The 19,486-nt window shown below is 44.3% G+C and overlaps 1 protein-coding gene across 1 annotated transcript in view; it reads right to left on the bottom strand.

The window, feature by feature from the left end:
- The window catches only part of chrm3a (cholinergic receptor, muscarinic 3a), a gene marked incomplete at its 3' end in the record, with an annotated part of 53,250 nt that extends 44,379 nt beyond the window's left edge, over positions 1–8,871 (bottom strand). Inside the window, exon 1 of the mRNA XM_084470388.1 lies at positions 8,735–8,871. The remainder of the gene's footprint in view (positions 1–8,734) is intronic.
- Positions 8,872–19,486: the final 10,615 nt, after the last annotated feature.

Below are 19,486 nucleotides of genomic sequence, written 5' to 3'. Positions count from 1 at the left end.
TATATATATATATATATATACGGGCACAATGCACAGCAGGGGCTGAGAGTCAGAGCCACCTCCGTCTATTCCCGGCTAACAACTTCCACGCTGAAAAGGTGAGAGGAGAACACCGTGTGGTGGAGGTAGAGAACACTCATTCACTCAGAAGTCACCTGCTGTTAAAAATTCAAGGTTGGTCTCTCTTTGTGGATACGGCTCTTCAAACCGCGGAGGCTGGAGGCCTCTTAAGATGGCAGACAGCGGGCGGGCGGGCGACGCGTGTAGCTGTGACGAGCGAAGGCCACATGGGGAGAATGTGAATGTTGAAGGCACATAAAGGACTCTCCATTACAGCCACACAGACCCATCACAGTGATCCCTGAGCACCATGTGACAATGCAGGTTATTTATTTTCAGCTCTGCGGGTTGCCATTATCAACACAACCCTCTTTCATGGGCTACCTACTTATATGACATTGTATAACCTAATGGGTGTGAGAAGCATCTTTGTATATTGACCCAGACACATTTTCACTTCAGGAGCCCTGTAAGCGTGATTGTCTTGATTGCACGACACTACATACACAGATGGTATACAGTATATGCCTTTAATTTGGTGTTATGACACACTGTTTCATACATTTCCCATGGTGGGAAATTAATAATGTAATATGTGAGATAAATACACAGAAGACATTATACAAGGCTTCAATTAGATTGAGATTTCTGTGCTTGTAAAAAAAAAAAATAGATCAAGACTGTGATACATCACATAACAAATGAAACCATGGTAATCAGTTGGTAAGACAGCATTTGCCTCCCTGCCCCATATTTATGGAATAAACTACCCCGTCATATTAGGGAAGCAGGGTCTGTGGATGCTTTTAAATCTAGGTTGAAGAGAACACTATGGAGTGTAATCTGTTTTTTTTTATCCTAAGTCATTAATATTCTTGTCCCAAGCCATTATTTGTTCTAAAACATTTTGTTGATGTTGTTGTTTTGTTGTTGTTGTTGTTTTTAAGTGTTCTGAGACCATTTCAATGGTGAGACTGCACTTTAAATAATAAATTGATTGATAATGTCTTGAGGAAGGCTTGGCTAGTAGTGGGACCAATATTGGAGCAGTAATTGCATAGATAAGTTATTATGATCATTTAATGCAATCAACTGTTCCACCACATTGAACCATTGAGTGCAACATATATATTTAGTATATGCTACACCTGAACGCTCGACCTTCTGTCTCGGGGGCTATTCCCCACTACTCACTTCGCCTTCTGCGAATAATTGTTAAATATATATATATATATATATATATATATATATATATATATATATATATATATAAACACATACACGCACAAAAAAGTAATACCCTGAATTCTATATGACTTGCTTTAAGCATGGCTGATTAACTGCATGTGTATGGACAGTTTATTATGTTTTTTTAGTATGTTTGTAATTATCATGTCCAATAATAATTCCAATACTCCTTCTATTGCTGCTTCCATAATTGTTCTGGCAATCCAATAATATCAGCCCAATTCAAAACATTGCCAAGAACACAGTATTAAATATTAACTTCTGCGGGAGAATGACGATACATTTTTCTATGAATTGACACAGAGCAATGGTAACCCCTTTGGCACCGTCAATTAAATCTGACGGAACCATTCACTGTGAAGACCTGCAGACGACAGGACCTGTTCTCCCTGGATCTGTTCCTCTAACCGTGTGGAAGAGGATTGCCCTGTCTGGATGGCTTCACATCCTACAGCTTCCTGTCACGACTGCCAGTGAAACAAAGACAATGGGGAAAGTAAGCAGGTGAATTTTGACTCTCGGGGTCATGGAGAAGAAGAAGAAACTAAGGATACTAAGGAACGATATGAATGTTTGTTTATACGTCGTATGGCGTATGGCTCCTGTCAGACTGTTATCCGGGTAGAAGGTTTGAAGCAGGTGGCCGTGGTAATGCGTTTTTATGCTTGGTTGTCCTTGAAGCAAAGGAAAGGACTGGAAACAGTATCTTGTGATGAGTTAGAGTGAGACTGACTGATCTGACTGATCTGACACCCTATCTGAAAATGAAACATGCCTTGAGACTCTATTTCTGATGCGGAACGTGCGATACAACTCTGTGCTTCGCCAATCACAAATGTTATTGGGGTTCCGGAGAGGAATAATCTAACTTGCATTTGGCAGCAACGCCAAAGTGTTCAGACTGCATTATAAATGTTAATCCATTATCCGCTGTGACCGGGGGGCTTTCATGTATTGCTTTGACAAAACCATGACCAACGGGGGCAGGGAGGGTGAAGAATGTACAATCGATGCCTGTCAAAAATGTATTCGGTCATATTTTAAAAAGCACTTTAACCCCAATCCATCCCTCTGGCGTCTAACGAGTCAAGTACAGAAAAAGGTCATTGATTCAGTGTACCCCCTTTTAGATGGGACGCGTGAGGCGCTGAATGACAAAGAGGATCCACACCTGCTAGGAGGTACTCAAGACAGCAGCCAACATGACCAGGGGAAACAACAAGGGCATGCTGACGGGTTCAAAATGCAAGCAAAAAGAGCAAACTTCATTCACGCTATGAAATGCTGTAGGTTATAGTACGGCTTTAAAGGATGAATCAGTTCTCTTTTTATGATGCTGCTTAATGAAAAGCAGATAAAAAGTGTTTTACCCTTGGGCTGTACAAATGAATTCCTCCATGTTTAAATTGTACTGTTTACACGGTTAATTTTTGCCAGTTTGCTAATGAGATGGCAACTGCTGCATTTCTTATCTCGGAAATACAGCAGGGATATGTAGATAGCAGCATGCATATTTAGTTTACCCCAGTAAAACGGTTGAGCTCTTTGAGAATAGTTTTTCCCTTGAGCTTTTCTTCCAGCCATAAAGTTACTGATACGCTACCAACAGATGCCAACAGACCAAGCCCACGTATGTCTTGAGAAATTATAAATCCTGGATTAATAACAACATTTGTTCTCAAAGTGTTCTATGAAACCATTAACTATTAAATTGCTACTTACTAACTACCATTTCCACTCCTCTCTGGTTTCCTTTCTACATCAACTTGTTTATGTATCCACATGAGACCAAATGAGTGAGAAGAAACAAATGGGTTTGAAAGATGTGATTGCATCAGTATAAATGCAATCTGTGCTCTTGGGCAAACCCATAAAACATAGAAAAATCTAGTTTTTGATATTGAAGCTAACAAATTAAGAAATATCCAAAGCTGAGTAAAAGAACACTAAACAGATTTGGGACACGAATCACCAGAATGATTAGACATGAAGGCGATTAAACATCGAAGTCTAGGCAATTAGTTTTATTCTCTAAATAACAACTCTGGCCAGCGTTTTGATGGATGAGAATAGCATGGTCGGGATTTAGGAAGTACTCATTAGACATGCATGTCATTCAGTTCGCCAGCATTATAACTCAGAGATAAGTAAAAAAAAAAAAAATGCATTGGACAGCAGCACACACCCATGTAAGTTAAGTTCCATCGTTGGTACGTTCCCATCATCAGCAATTCTCTTTCTAGAATCCGTCTTTTCTGGCTCATTATTCACTTTTACTTATTGCCTAACACTAAAACTTCCTCTCACACAAAGCCCTTAAAGATTGAAACGATTTCCCGTATTTCCTTCTACTTTCCTTGCCTAATTCCATTGTCTCGACTCTCCTGCCCCCTTTTCTATCCATCTACTTTGAACATGTCTCTCACTCCAGATTCTCCAAACCCTCTTTTTACTCTCTCTCTCTCTCTCTCTTTCTCGCTATCTCTCCGTCTCGCTCTCTCTCTCGCTCTCTCTCTCTCTGACGTGTTAACATAACCTCTTTCTCTCTCTCTCTCTCTCTCTCTCTCTATCTCGCTCCTCGGAGGAAGATGGACGGCAAGCTCGTTGATTTATTTACACAGAATAGACGGAGCGCAGAGACACTATAAAAAAACGGCCCTTCATTTATTAGGGATGAAACCAAACTCCCCCCAACAGTGGCTCACCCCTTTTCAGTTCCATAAAAAGCAGAGGAAGGAAGACAGGGGAGAGAGGGTTCAAGGTGGTTGCAATGCAGTTGAAACATGGAAGGAGAGAGAGTGGGGGAGGGGAGGGGGGAGAGAAGGGCAGAGGTTGAGAATGGTATGAGCAGAAAGCGGTTGAGGAGGAAATAATAGAAAGAGAAAGAGAGGGAGAGGAGAGGGAAGAATGGAGATAATCCAATTCTCAAATACGCTTAATAAGGACATGCGTCCCCAAAAAAATGTTCTATATTTCAAAAAAGTCACACACAAACTCACGCGCACACGCACACGCACACACAAACACAAACCAATACATAGCATCACTGACAGCCCCAGCGTCTCTTTCCCTCTCCGAATCCCACAGGCCCTTTCGCACACTAGCTGCTCTTTAAACCATCTCACCTCCATTATCTTATTTGGTGTGTGTCTGTGAAAATCACTGTTTACTGAACGTACACAATTTCCTAAGGCAAACAGGCCGGGCATCATGAACAGTATCCCGGTGAGGGCCTGATAGCTGGGGGGCCAAGATTGAGCTGATAACTGATAACGTACAGGTCAATACCACAATGAGTGCCACCTTTTAACACATGCTACAGGGCATAAAAACCATCAGCCGCTATATAAACTAGAAATAAATAAACTACTGCACTTCGTCAACGTGAGGACCATAAAGGATATTAAAACAATAATTAAAGCCTGACCAATACATCGGTTGGCCGATTTTATAGTCCGATATTGGCCTGTCATAGATATATCGCTATAGGCATATGTTTGCCGATATCAAAACTTTAACCTCTGAATGCCTCAACTATGCACATCCATGTAAAGACTCCCAAGACCAACAGCTTCACATCATGTTCTGTGTGAAGGTTAGTGGCTCCCCCCCCATTGTAATTGGTTCCTTAAGCTCTTGATTAGAATGCAATGTTGCTGTGGCCTGCTGCAGGGTGAGCAGCAAATCCCAATGAGCTGCTTCACCCCCAGGATACCACAGTATATACACCGAATAACGGCCATTATATAACTATTTTGAATATCGGGCGATATTTAAGGGCAATTTAATGGCATCGACCCTTAATCGTTATTATATCTAACTATCTATCTATCTATATCTACAGTATATTTATAACTATATATAGGGTTATATGTGAGAGTATAAATAAGATGGAGAAGTGAGTAAGGGGGAGAAGGCACAGGTGTGGTCTGAGCGCAGCCTATCAAAGGGACAGCTGGCTCAGCCGTGGCCTCTGTTTAAATGTTTCTACACCACATGGGAATCCAGATTAATGAGACCTATTCCTTTCTTTACCTTGGTCGATCATCGAATCATATATTTCTAAATATATATATATTCAAGCAATAGATCACGACAGGCTGTGGAATGTGCTCATTGTACCCCAGTTAAGGGGCGTTGTCCGTCCCGACGCGCAGCGGCCATACTTACTGATGTAAGTATGGCGAAATGAAAGTCATAGACACCCTCAATTTTGAAAAAAACGAGAAAGTCGGAAAAGCATTTTTTTAACGAATACACAAATGTAGTCCCTCCTGGCTGCCTGCAGAGTGTGCGGCGGTTGCTATGCAACACACTGTAGCGTCCTTCAGAGAGAAGGCTAGAGACGGTAGCTTGGTTCGCCGGTAATTTAGCCGGCCTACTATCGAGGAGTTCACTCACCGTGTGCCTACATATAGGAAACAATCAGATCACTTGATTTAAGCCACCCGTTTTATAAATATATATATATATATATATATATATATATATATATATATATATATACACACACACATATATAAATACATTTCCTAAAGTAACGCCAGCAATGTGGGACACGCCCACTTTTTCAGATTTCCAAAACAGCTTGTAACGGCAATAATCACACCACACCTGGTGGCATGTCATGGCACCTTTAAACAATATGATGATATCACAGACAATAAATGAGGATATTGAATTATTGCTTATGTTGTGTGTCTGTGTGTGTGTGTGTGTGTGTGCGGGCCAAAGCACTGACCTACAGATTGAATTATTGGTTGGTGTAGTTGAAACAGTAAACAAACAGTTACGCTGCGGGATGTATTCTGGAACGACGGCCGGGCCAAATGTCTTATTAGGGTACTGGAGGCTGACGGTGTAGGGGTGAAGTTAAACAGGCATGAGCATGGTGGCAGCAGCAGCAGCAGCACGGACAACAGATACCAGAAGTAATCACACACCGCCAACCTGCTCGTGTGAGAGAGTGTGTGTGTGTGTGTGTGTGTGTGTGTGTGTGTGTGTGTGTGTGTGTGTGTGTGTGTGCTTGTGTGTGTGTGTGTGTGTGTGTGTGTGTGTGTGTGTGTGTGCTGGTGTGTGCTGGTGTGTGTGCTGGTCTGTGTGTGTGTGTGTGTGTGTGTGTGTGTGTGTGTGTGTGTTCGAAGGAATGAGATACAGAATACAAAGCTGTTTAAATACAGTTAATCCTTGCAAGTTGTACACACACGTCACAGCACAAAATCATGAAATTTCGCGTGTGCCAAAAAATGCTTCCATCTCATTTCTATAGGACACAGCACTACTATATTATAGTCAAACCCAACTACCGTCTTCTGTTCTACACTCTGTTGTTCTGCTCTACTTCAGAGGCTAAGTCAAAGAGAGCCTTTCATCGCTCCAGACATTTCTCGAGCAAACGCACCGCTCCAGGAAACCCTGACAGCAGTGAAGGGATGTCGTAATCGTACGTCGAAAAAAAGAAAACGGTCGCTGTCGGTGTAGCCAACGGCGGTCCAAAGACACGCAGGCGGCACGGCGCTGTGCGCCGCTGTGGCCTACACGGCTGCGGAAGTGGATTAAACAGGCTTTAGCATCAAGACGAGGACTAATGAAACCCAATGGGGGGGCAGTGAGCTGCTCTGTTTCTACAGCTGACTCCTGTGACGCGGCCGTCTCCCCGTCTCCGGGCTGCGTCTCCCGGTGGCCCGGAGGCGTTGGCCTCAGACAGAGACGCCTGCCGCCATTGGGGGGTTTGACGACTGGCCCATCAGAGAACCGGCGAAACACAGACAGCAGGGTGCTTCCGGAAGTCTCCCCCTCTGCTGTGTGATAGGCCTGTCACTGCTTATCTGTGCTCCTTCCATCGGAGCTTGAGACTCTTAAAATATGAAGACATGTAGGATTGTGTCGTGCTGCAGGGATGTACTGTGGCTTTTCGAGCATCAGCAAAAAGCAGATTCAAATAAACGACGTGTACCGTCATCTCTCTGTATCACCGGTGCTTACATTTAATAGTTGAACTGTGACTGTATGGCTGTATATTATCTAAACAGCACCAATGTAAATGAACCATAACATGAGGGTATTGTTTAGGAAATCACCACTCACCACTCACCCTTACCATCACACTCTCTATGTAGGTTATAGAGGTGGAAGAAAAGCTTTCTGCCATATTTTGAGCCATTGACACTAGTATCTGTGGCTCAAGCTACATAAATGCCTATGCCAGGGATCAATACCCTGGTGGGATCATGTTCAATAATGCCATCCATCACAGGGGGAATGGACCCCCGGAGTCAGACCTAGAATGGCCGAAGCACACGCAGTACATCGAGGCTTCTATCACCTCCCCTAGTTCTTGTGGAGAGACGTAGCCCGCATCCCACCTTTTTCTACATTCACTTCAGCGGGCACTGTCTGCGTGGTTTTTTTTTTTTCCATGAGGCTTTTCTCTCATGTACAATTAGACAGCCGCACACACACAGACAGACAAGGTGCACTCTCTGCCCCCGCTTTCTATAGGGCATATGTGTTGACATATTGATATGAACACAATGGCTTCTTGTGTTTATGAAAACATGCTTATAGTGTACATCGCTACTAAAAAAAAAAAAATGTTCTCCTGCAAACATGAAATAAATTAACTGAATTGCTTTTTCTCTATTTGGCAATTCCGAAGCCTCTCCATTGTCAAATCTCAATATAGCTTCTGTGATTAATCGCAGCCAGGAGGGGGAAATCAAAACATTTGTACCATGGCAGAGGTTGCCATTGCCTCCGCTACACCTTTGCCAGAAACGCACTCTGCCCCCAGCCCCCCACCGTCCCCCTTCCCCCCACATCCATTCATATAGCCATCTATGGACATGGTAAATAAACAGCACTGGGACCTACCGCCGAAATGTCAATTAAACCACTGAAGCGAGGCAATCGCGCAATTGATGAACGTCATTAAAGCGTTCGTTTATTCATTTATTTTAAACCATCATGCATTAGCATACTGCCCCGCATGCATCTAGAAAAACGTACTCACGTTAAATCAAAAACGTTTGCGGTTTGCACGTTTTATAAATCGTGACTTGGGGGACACATTTCATGTTTGCATCAAGTGAACTTTTACAACGCAGAAACACTGTTTGGTCGCACCTGGACCGCAGGGGAGAAGAACACGAGCAGCACTTGTTACTACAACTTTAGACACGCTGCTGGAGATTCATTCCACATCATATTAAACCTTTTTTTTGGTTGCTGTGGTTGCATATGCATTTAAAAGTACCTGAAACCATTTGGCTATTTTGTAGATAAATGTCAGAATCATTTTTTTTTCCAACTCCAACACGACAGCATAATCCAATGAACGACAGCAACATCTAAAGAAAATGTATGTAATGACTATGCTCCGGGAAACATTCTTACTTTACCACTTCAAAAACCCATTTGCACTTACCTCATCACGAATTAAACGGACACCAGGGGCGAGTGCGTCAAGTAACCGGGGGTTCCAGTCGGTATTGTCAGTGGTCCATGTTAATGTACAGCGCGGTAATTGGTTCAGTCCAAACTCAGGGAGCGGACGGTCCGCAGCGCACCACCTTCTGGAGATGAGTGGCGCACGGAGCTCCGGTGGATCTGCGAGGACCGCGGGATCTCCAAAAGGCGCACGAGGAGCGCGTCTCGGGGGTGTAGCGCCGTGATTGGCGGACAGGATCGTGACGCACCAGCAGGTGGCACACCCGTCGAAAAGAAGAGAAAATCAGATCCGCGGTCGAGAGCTTTTAAAACGCATCGAACGGGAAATGTAGATTTCAAAAGACTGCACGAATCTGCCTTTCAAATTCCGTCAAGTATCCCACTTCGCACACCCTTATTCAAACACATTCAAATTTGAACAGAAATGACAAAGTAATTGTACAATTATGATTATAATTGTATTAGTATTATCATCATTGTCAGTAGTGTTATTAATACTTTATACCAGGACAAACCATAAACGGACTTATTATTCCCATGATACAATTAAAGCCATTGTGGGGGGAAAAATAGACATAGGACACCAAACACAAAGCTAATATGCTTTGACACAAAGTTGAAGGCAATTAAGCAGCCCAAACGGTGTGTTTTCCTCACTTCTCAGAGTACAAATAGGTAGTGAATGGTAATCCTCAGAGGAATGCGTAAGCCAATTACGGTTAGCAGTAGGTACTTTGTGAAATGGGGTCTGAGAGCGCTTCCTGGGCTGGACTCGGCCGCGCTGACACATCCAGACACATTTCCTGTTCACAGTTCAGCCCTGATGTTCTCATTAAGATATAGCGCGACGAGGAGGATCCTACTCAGACTTCCTCCCACATTAACTGTATCACCATAGTCGTCGTCATCATAATGTTTCATTTGTTACAATGTGCGCATGTGTGTTTTCTCATCATCCTGCTTGCTGAACTCTGGAGAGAAGCGGGTAACTAAACCCACTCCGTTTGGCCGTGGTGTGTGTGTGTGTGTGTGCGCACGTGCGTGTGTGCGTGCGTGCGCGCATGTGTGTGTGTGTGTGTGCATGTACGCCTGTTTTCATGTGCTACCCATTTGTCACCCGATGTGTGAAAATGTGCCTGATGAATGACTATGAACTCAATAAAGCCCATATATGATTCGTATAGGGTTCTTATAAGAGGGCTTCTCAGGTATCCTGTATAGTCATGGATATCCACTAATCCCAGGGTATTAGGAGAATCTTGCATGCCTTGCAACGGACGGAGGTAGCGAAACAAAGAGGCAAATACAACTCGCAATAGCGGAGGGCAAATATTGACCCTGAAGCCAATTTCATTTTGCTTGTACACCCGGTACTGTACACCCAGGTCCGAACAGCAAACATTGTAAATAAAGGCTGGAAATGACATGCGGGCCCCCAGGGGCCGGTGGTGCATCTGTTCTCACTCATGCACGTGCAGGGGCGAGCAGCGTATGGCAATGAGAGAGAGCTTCAATTCAAAGAGAAAAAGGATCACTTCTGCGTTTTCCTACGTTTTTCCTTTTCATCTTATTGCGGTGTTTGCCCTCTAGATTACACAGCTAGATGTACAGAGTGATCGCAAGGGCCCCCGATAAAAAATATCACACACACACACACACACACACACACACACACACACACACACACACACACACACACACACACACACACACACACACAATACAGTTAGCTGCAGCCCTCGCCATTCACCGTCCTGCAATTTCACAGCGCCTGATTCCTCAGTCAGTGCATGGGCTCTCTGATAAGTAAGCCACTGTGGGCTACTGGGCTGTGTGCTGCAGTGCCACACTTCACTAATACATTCAGATGCACACACACACACACACACACACACACACACACACACACACACACACACACACACCACACTTCACTTACAACTATAGCTAAGATAGTTGACGATTGACACACGAGATTTGTAGCTACAGCTTTAGGACTAAGAACATAGACACAGCCCAGCCATGCACATGCAACACACACAAGCACATGCGCATACAGACACACACACACACACACACACACACACGCACACACACACATGTAGAGTTATAGCTAAGGTATTCGACACACGGCCATGCACATACATCCATAAACACAGCCTCAAAGCCAGATGGTGTCAACTTGTTCTCCTGCCAGTGGCTGATGGGAACAGAGGTATAGTGGGGCTGCCAGCAGAACAGTAAACAGCGTTTTCTCAATAAAACCATGCCTCATGTCAGCCCGGGACTACAGCTCACTGCCTGCACGGCTACTCGCTAGGACAGTGCTGGTTAAACTCCAGGCCAGGATTTTACAAGCCACACGGGGACAGCCGGTGACATAACATAATAACCCAATGGGTAGAAAAGTCGTATCACTGCTAAGGAATATTAGACATGAAATGGGCTTGGTCATCCGTGATAATCCTCTAATATTGTGCCTTTTTGTGATTTTCTGCTTCATCAAATGCATACTTTGTGTTGCTATAGTCAACATACAGGAAACAAAGTCTCGAATAACATTTGATGTTTATATTTGAATAATTAATAATTAAACAGCAGGGATCATTTACAAAAACAATATTTGCATTATACATGTATGGCCGTATACAGTATACGTGTCCATTCAGGGCAACTTGATCTCACACACACACACACACACACACACACACACACACACACACACACACACACACACACACACACACACACACACACACACACACACACACACACACACACACACACGCAATTTCATAGTTCCACCCTTCCATAGGTGCGATAGCATGTCCAGGTGCAAATGACCTCCTTTGAAAACGAAAAAACCAGCGGGGGGAGTTAATTAGGTAACGGTAACGACGATGGAGGGACCGCCGTTGACATTTTCCGCGGCAGCTTGCTCTGTTGCGCACAGGAGACCACGAGGTGGAGAGAGGGGCCCATAATGAGCACCGCGGTGAGGCCTCTTGAAGGACCCCTTGCAGTGGGGGCCACGGAGGCACCGCGGCGATGAGGCACCGGGTCGGAGCCAAGTAGGTCAAGTCCTGAAGCGTGACAGTGGTTAACCGAAGCGTGGACCTCTCGTTGTGCTCATAGCACCCGAGAAGTGTCTATGTGCGGTTGTATTATTCGGCCATTGAAAATAATAAGAAAAAAAACTAGGATATCCCAGCCCCCTAAAGGAGTCATTAGGAGTGCTTAGCACAGCTAGGTAGAGCAGCGCTGGGCGCTACGTAGAGTGCATCTTAACCACCAACGGGAGGGAGAAGACGGGGCAGCCGGGGTGTAGTTTACATCGAGCTACAATCACGACCAGGGATTTGTGAGAGGAGGAAATCCCAGGCAGAAAAAGACTGGTGTCAGTTTCATGGCCTTGCTACTCGCAGGTAAAAAATGGGCATAAATAGATTATGGTGTTCTCTCGAAATATATATAATGATCATATATAAATACAACAATTTAATCCTCACCGGTTTGGTTTTCGTAAAGGTGTCTTTAGCTGTGAGAGGGTACAGGCCTCTTTTCTTCCACTTTATCTTCAAGCTGCAGTAGTTTGGGGGTTGGGGGGACGGGGGGATGGGGGGGACGGGGGGGGGCGGACGGACGGACGGCGAGGGGGAGACAACCTGCTGAGAATGGCTCTCCGTCTCTGTATTACATAGCACAGCAGGGAGAAAAGTGAGCCGGGTTTTCTGTTTTTCTCCCCTTTCTTTCTTTCAGGCTCTTCTGTGTCCGGGGGTGAAGGGAGGCCCGGGGTGGGATGAGTTGGCACCTCTTAAAGAAGAAAGAGCAGGAATATCGAGGGTCAGAGACTCAGGCTGCTGCAGGAAGAGAGGCGAGAGGAGAGGCGTTTTTTTTTTAAGTTGCTTTTTTAAGATGCGTGTTTGTCTGTCTAGACCTGCTCCGTGGAGGACGGGGCCATGCGTGGTTCATGGTTGAACCGGGGAATTGGGGAAAGGGTAGATTGAGCATGGCGTAAGGAGCATTTGCAATCCCTTCAATGGACTCACGAGGAATGGAGCCAAGACCTTCAGAATTGAAGCGCTCACAATCTCAATATATAGAGCTACATACAAAAAATTTTTTAGAAGCTACGCTATTCCCTTCACGTGCACACATCAAGGTTTGTTGTGTGGAATGCAATGTGAGAAGGTTTTCGAATTTAACACATATATAAGCGTTCACAAATAAACTTTACAGTGGGAGTCATTGTAGCAACGCACATGCTACACTCCACCTGGGTAGCTGCTCACTCCACCTAGATTACATTTACTGGGCTCCTCCAGACAAAGGAGTGCAGCAGGGTGGTGGTGGTGGTGGTGGTGGTGGTGAAACTGATGTATTGTAAGGTTTGCAGACAATGATACATCACAATGGTGCTCCATGTTGCAATGCAGGAGATGTTGCAATGCAGTGTGTTGTAGACGGCTGGTTTAACCTGTGCACGTCAACGCACGACAGTAGCGCAGCCTCACCCAGCCCCAGAGTCCAATCAGACGAGGAGGAGGTGACCCAAACCATCCACACACACTCTCACAGTTGCCAATGCACCAAATAACAATAGCAATAGTATGAAACTCCAAACCACCAGAAAAAGCTCAAACGAACGCTCAAAGTTTGAGGTCACCAAACTATATGAGGAGTTATATGAAATGATTTAAACATGGATTTGAACTCGACCAACGGAAAAGGGCAAAGGGAGATTGAAGACCTAAGGCAGTACATGAAACAAAGTGAAATGAAGATTGAATGGGATTCTCAAAACAAAAGTCTTTTCTTCAAGTATAATCGTTTACAATTTCAACACAAATTATATTAACAAAAACAATCATGGACAAAATGGGACTAAGGATGGAAATTAGCGTTTGGCTATAATCCTGTATATTTACTATGTATATATTTATTTTTTTAAATGTTCATCAATATACTTTGTCCCTTTGTGAAATAAATAAACTTCAAAGACACCAATCATATCAACACACTGATGAATTTGCCATGATATCACCCTTGGCAACCATAAAGTGTAGATCATAAACACATTACTCAAAGAATGTTGACTTTGTCACACTAAAAAGGTTTAGTGACATTTAAAGTCCAGTGAATAGCCATGGTGTCACGCAACAACACTCAGTGCTGAAGCTCAGTGCCTCCTACAGAGGACCAACATGGGACATTATTTCGGAAAAATATAAACCGTAGACTAGCCTGGGACCCAGACAAATTTGTTTGAGTTTTAGTCGATACGCATTTGAGTATTAGTGTGGCCTACACAAGGCAAACCATAGTCAACAGTGAGACTAATTTTTTGATCGTATTTGATTTGTGCCATGAATAACACAAATTACATTTATAATTTTAGAAGATAATTTAGCAATTCAAGAAAGTCGTTTGTCGTAGAACTGTTTAGGTATAATGAACGTTAAAAATATATACATATATATACATAGTCATACAAGTCATACAAAAGACGACTCATTTATGCTTTATTCAGATCACATGATATTCTATCAGTACCTCATTGGACCACATTTTGGTAGCGCTAACACCAGTCCTGAATAGCTTCTTCTTCTACACATAGAGTGGTCGTCACAACACCAGATACAGTTTTATGGGTTTAAGATAAGTCGGACCCTACAAGCATGGCCTCTTTGCCGTTCTGCCCAGGCAAAGACAGACTGAAGGTTTACCCGTGTAAATTAGAATCTGTAGGCGTGGCTTATTAACCCCTCCGCCCATTACGATATAATATATTTACCTGGATTAGGGAGCTGCGTCATGAACCAGCCCTGAGTGTAACCCTGTTCACCTTGTGTCTCTGAATGAACCACGTGTGAATGAACAATAACCACTCTCGAGTCATGACCAGCCCGAAACAACAATACCACAGAAGATTCAAATTACGTTTCAGTACTACTCACCCAAAAGTTGAGTTATTGAAGTCACACGTTTCTCTCTCCACAAGATACGGAGAGCCGATGGATAAATCACACTAGTTAAGATAAGGGGTTGGTGTTGGTGACATATACTGTGTTAGACAACAGATGTATGTAAAACCGAGTGGTTTTACACAGGGTACGCTTAATGTTACCTTACTGTTTTATGACAAACTGTTACTTTGTTAATCTTGCAAAAATATATTTTAAATTGGCAAAGTGTGCAATTAACATATGTGTAATTCATGGCACAATTCTAACTGGATCCAAACATCATTTTTTTCTCCCGCAATGGACCACTGCACATTATCCGAAATAATGTCCGATCGGGGATAGCGAAAAGGGAGGGACTCAGGCTCTCTATTGTGACGGTTGTCAGCTACTGGACTTCGGCACGAATCTGTGTGTCTCCTTGTTAGTCTTGTTAGGGTCACCTTTGCCAATTAGTTCATTGTGTTCACCTGTGTCCTCTGGCTTCTTTGGGTCTGCTTGTTCTGTTGTGCCAGCCATGGTTCTGTATTGCAAGAATGCTACCAGCCTCCCAATTGGCATTCTTGGTTTGACAGATTTTAGTGTTTGTGGGAAAAATGCCACTATGTTTATTTTTGTCTGTCTGTGGGGAGCTCCTTCAAATGGAAGTGGTCTTTCTGTCAGATTCCAAGCCTGCCTCTGGGTATCTACATTTGCTTCCAAGACACACATACGACTGCTAATAGAATAGCTTCCGCAGCGGTCAAGCCTGTGCTAAGACGTTGTTGCCTGTAGGGACACAAAGCTAGTCCTTATTCCTAGCCGCACACACCCATTAACAATTGACAGTTTTAGCGTTCACTAAAAGGGCTAGTTCAGGATTTTGGACATCGGGTCTCATTTCCAAGTGAGCCAGTGTGTTATTTATCATTGAGCGTTCCAGCATAGAGCGTAGACCGTTTTCAACACTTTTCATTCAGTCCTTCTAGTTACAGAAATCGCTGGTGCTAGCAAGACGAGGGGAACTGCTAGCCTGCCAATAAAAACAGTTTTACCCACTCCAAAGTACACCCAATGCAAACCAATTATAATGCCCGACTATCGATGTAAATGTCTGTGTTTATAGAATGATATTAGGAATAAAACTATCCTTGTATCGCAATGATCACATTACATTTTGGGGGACTACTTTCTCAGCAGCGGTGGAATTTCACTTTGCTCCGGTGTAGCAACCAATTCACTACAGCAGAAGGTAAACAGAGAAGCGCACTCCAGGTAATATCAGTCCGCCGCTGCCGTAGCTTGCTTCCAGCTACAGGGATTATAAACTAAATGCAATGCGATGCAAGGGTAATTTTATTTCTAACACTATTCTATCAACACAGACATTTACATCGATAGTCGGGCATTATAATTGGTTTGCCTCGGGAGTGGGTAAAACTGTTTTTATTGGCAGGCTAAGAGTTCCCCTCGAGTTACGCTAGCCTAGCACCAGCGATTTCTGCAACTAGAAGGACTGAATGAAAAGTGCTGAAAACGGTCTCCAATGATAAATAACACACCGGCTCAGTTGGAAATGAGACCCGATGTCCAAAATCCTGAACTATCCCTTTAAGTTCTGAATGGAGATCAGAATCTGCATGGATTCAAATAAGGTAGTTGGATTCTGGCTTCTCTCCAAGTCTCCACGGTCTTCCCTGTCTATCTCGCTCTCTGTTCACTTAGGTTCTGAATGGAGGTTTAGTCTTGGGCCTAGCACAGACACATCTGCATGTGTTCAAACAGTATCGTTTGACTCTGCCTTGTAATTTCTCCTCTCCGAGCCGCCGTCGTCGTCTCCCTGTCTGTCCCGCTCTCTGAGGGACCTCAACGTTGCGGTCGGGCGGGCCGTGTATCACGAAGCTAGCGGCACCGCTACAAAGCAAGAGGTGTAAATCACACTCCCAAATAAATCCTGCTTCTCGATCTGCTGTTTCATCAGATGTGGGAGTTTGGCCGTTTGGTTTATTATAATTTAAGAGCCTGCGGAGGGGAGTGGATGCCGTCATAACACAAACCACATAAATCTGCAGGTGAAATGTACAAAAAGAATCCCCAAGAGCACAACATACACAAACACACGCACAGTGACGTAGGCACAGTGACGTAGGCACACACTTGTTTACAACACTAACACGCACACACACACACACACACACACACAGACACCGACACGTCTCCGTCATCAACGAGGTACTTGGGATAGTTTTAAGAAGTCCCGGTCTGTGGTCAGCATCTCATTGGGATGCCGGTTCACCGCTTGTCCTTCACTCTTGCTCACGGGCCGCTAATGAAAACGCAGCAGATTAAATAATTCAACTTTAAAACGACAAGCCCTCCTCCTTAGCATCCCTGTGTAAAAGATCCATAGAGGGGGGAGACTTGACACAGATTGACTGCTTATTAGCAGGGGTCACTATGGACCGTTTCTCACTCTATTATATAGAGGTGTGTGTGTGTGTGGGGGGTGGGGGGGAGGGGAGAGATGGGATTTCATTACCATAAAGGAATTAGCACGTTCATTCGCAACATCAGTGGTGTAGGACATTCCGTTAGATAAAGCGGCTCACTCTCTAATTAGTCAATTATCAGTTTGACCTCAGCCCCGTTGTCTACCTGACCTCTTTAGCTACTCTGTTGTCAACACATGCCACACACACACACACACACGCACGCACACACACACACACACGCACAAACACACACACACACACACGCACACACACACACAAACACACACACACACACACACACACACACTTCAATGTCAGTTAATATATATCCATGTATATACATGTGGAATGCGTATGTTTTATCCAAGTTCAGCGCAGTGTTTCCCTGCTTGTCCCCGCCAGGTGAACGGGACCAGAGGGGGTGGGGGGTGGGATGGGGTGGGGGGGGTGTTTCATGGTTGAGCAACATCCCCCCCCCCCCCCCCCAGCGTGCCAGCAGCAGAGTCAGATCCCAGACAGACGCTCGGGGTCCTTTCCCCTTGCAGCCACACACAGCGGACTGGGGGGGTCTGCTATCCTTAAATCCTAAACCAGTCACAGCTGATGAATGCCTTATCTGGAACTGTTGGGAGCACATGGCTTCCGGGTCCACGCACACACGCACACACACACACACACACACAGACACACAGACACACACAGACACATACACACACACACACATACACACGCATGCACAGACACACACAGACACACACACACACTCACACACACACACACTCACACACACACACAGGCACACAGACACACACGTTCCTCTCCTCAGCGCCTTGCCAAGGTCTTCCAAGGCCCATGTCTCAAGTTTCCCGGTGATAAAACCCTGATCGCTCCTTATTTATACAGCCTAGCAAACCACGCCACGCTTCTCTCTGGACGCACTTCATGATAACACACGTACACACACTTGGACTCTGTGAGTGTGTGGGGATATGTGTGTGTATTTGTGTGTGTGTGTGTGTGCGTGTGTGTGTGTGTGTGTGTGTGTGTGTGTGTGTGTTCGAAGGAATGAGATACAGAATACAAAACAGTATTGTGTGTGTGTGTACGCGCGTGTGTGTGTACGCGCGCGTGTGTGTGTGTGTGTGTGTGTGAATGACACCATGGTAATATTTGTGCGGTGCGTGTAAGCGTGCAAGAATGTAGAATGTGGACTTGCTGCCTAAGATTATATAAAACAAGATTGAATCAGGTGATAAATGTTGATCCATTTACTCGCTCCCCTTGTCTCCCGCTGCAGACTAGAAGGAAAGGGAGATCAGAGAACATCTGGTCCTGATTCTTCCACCCCCGTTAGTTGTTAAGGCCCTAATAGCCGCCGTCGCAGCCCAGACGTCCAGGATAATGCTGGATCACACAGGACTCCTGTGATGGATTGGAGGGAGCAGCTTCTGGCAGCGGCTCCTCCTCAGATGGATTATTCTCCTCTTCCTCTTCCTCCTCCTCCTCCTCCTCCTGTTCCTCCTCCGCCTGTTCCACTTCCTCTTCCTCCTCATCCCCTCCTTCTCCTCCTCTTCCTCCTCCTCCTCCTGAACCTCCCGCCTGTTCCTCCCCCTCCTTGGCCTCCTCCTCCTCCTCCTCCCCCTTCTCCTCTTCCTCCTCCTCCTCTTCCTCATCCTCCTCCTCTTCAAGATATAGCGCCGGTCAAAGCAGTTGAAAGAAACAAAAGGAAAAATGAGACTTCTGCAGACTTCTTCATGTTCAATCAGAAGTGTTCTGAGGCGTCGTTAGTTTAGAAATGAAACTAATTAATTTTAAGTCAAACAGAGTCTGCACTTTAGTACAAAAGAAGTGTGCACTGTACGTTATATCGTCTTTTGTATTATTGTTACAGCAAGCCAATATCTTCATAAGCCAATAAAAGCTTGATATCTTTCTACCGAATGCCATGGCTGCGAGACTCCCTTTCCTTCTTCGGTAACACTTTACAATAACCATAGTTTATAAATGGTAAATAGACCATTTATAAATGGTTAATAGACCATTTATAAATGTTTAACAGCTTATAGACCAATTATAATGGTAAATAGACCATTTATAAATGGTTAAATAGACCATTTATAATAGGTAAACAGATAGTTTACTAAGTTTACTAATGTTTAATCATCATTTATAAACAGCAAGACCAATCATAAATGGTAAATAGACCATTTATTAATATTTGACTATCATTATAAATGGTCTATTAACCATTTATAAATGGTCTATTTACCATTTATAAACTATGGTTATTGTAAA

The sequence above is a fragment of the Micromesistius poutassou genome (assembly GCF_964030765.1).
Source record: "Micromesistius poutassou genome assembly, chromosome: 7".
In the NCBI taxonomy this organism is placed as follows: domain Eukaryota; kingdom Metazoa; phylum Chordata; class Actinopteri; order Gadiformes; family Gadidae; genus Micromesistius; species Micromesistius poutassou.
This window is presented reverse-complemented; position numbering and strand designations above follow the sequence as displayed.